The following is a 1388-nucleotide window of genomic DNA, read 5'->3' as shown; positions in this document are numbered from 1 at the left end:
GAGAGAGAGAGAGAGAGAGAGAGAGAGAGAGAGAGAGAGAGAGAAAGAGAGAGAGAGAGAGAGTGTGATCGAGCGAGAGAGAGAGAGAGAGAGAGAGAGAGGGAGAGAGAGAGCGCGAAGGGAAGAGATAGTAAGAGCGAGAGAGCGAAAGAGAAAGAATGAGAGACAACGAGGGAGAGCGAACGCGGCGATTGGAGGGTGCTCTTGATTCGTTTGCCCCTGAGTTTAGCATCAGAACACTTGCCGTCAGGTGAGCGCTGTCGCTCTGCGGCACTTGTTATTAATGAATTTGAAATGTTTTAAATTGATTTAAAATTGTGTATTTGAAATGTTTGAAAATTATTTTTGAAGGGGATGGCTTTCCATATAAAACAGGTTCTTATGTAAAGGGGTCTAAATGGGAAATTTTAGCCTAACAGGTTCTTAAAATCTAGGTTCTTATACGCGGGTTTTTACTGTATCTGAAATATATTTGTTATTCACCCAGACTTGGTGCAATTTTATGACAATGTCTCAGTCTCTCTTTTCATTTTATGAAAATAAAATGATTGTACCTTTATGATTATACCGCAAATACCTGTTGTCCATTCGTCACGTTCATCATTCAACAATATCAGTTTACGTATATTGCTATATATGTGTCACTTCTTCCTAATTTGCCTCATCGACTGTATCCATTACATCAATCCAACGCATCGTCCATGCATTGGATGGTTACGTTGCTAGTACATGCTGCCTGCCTGCCTGTCTGTCTGTCTGTTTATGTGTCTGTCTATCTGTTTCTCTCTCCGTGTATGTATGTGTGTGTGTGCGTGGTGGGTACAGTATAGCCCACATCCCGTACCGCCCAACACAACAACCACTCTACTTCCGCTCATAGGGTCTATGTCCCCCAGGGTACTGCCGGAACGTACCCTGGGTAAGGTCCGGTATACCGGAACGTACCCTGGTAACTATTTGATATGGTTAGGGTTAGAATTAGGGTTAGGGTTAGGATTAGGGTTCGGGAGGCGTAGGTGACTCCCTAGACTCGTTAGTGGAGTAGGCGAGGTACGGTCCGGCATATCACTAGGTTACACACACACACACCACACAACACACGACACACACACACACACACACACAGCACGACAGCATCGACACGCCACACGACACGCACTGCACATGCACGCACACACACTACATTACACACACATATATTATATTAATAGATATATATTATATTATATATTAACTCTTGACTATATATTACATATATATATAATCATATAGGAGAGAGACTTGTTTTTATGTGAAAATACCCTTTGTGCTGGCGGTCCGGAAGATAGAGCTGAGATGCGTCTTAATGTCCCGGGGTACTGTCCGGAATACCCTTGGGTCGGTGTGAT

The 1388-nt window shown here is 43.4% G+C and overlaps 1 protein-coding gene across 1 annotated transcript in view; it reads left to right on the top strand.

Annotated features, from left to right (window-relative positions):
* LOC106810698 (sodium- and chloride-dependent glycine transporter 1-like) overlaps positions 1-1388 on the top strand; it is a 27087-nt gene that overhangs the window by 1076 nt on the left and 24623 nt on the right. The window lies entirely within an intron of this gene.

The sequence above is a fragment of the Priapulus caudatus genome, unplaced genomic scaffold (genome assembly GCF_000485595.1).
Source record: "Priapulus caudatus unplaced genomic scaffold, Priapulus_caudatus-5.0.1 Scaffold464, whole genome shotgun sequence".
Classification (NCBI taxonomy): Eukaryota; Metazoa; Priapulida; class Priapulimorpha; order Priapulimorphida; family Priapulidae; genus Priapulus; species Priapulus caudatus.
The sequence above is the reverse complement of the archived record's forward strand: the minus strand, read 5'-3'. Positions and strand labels throughout refer to the sequence as shown.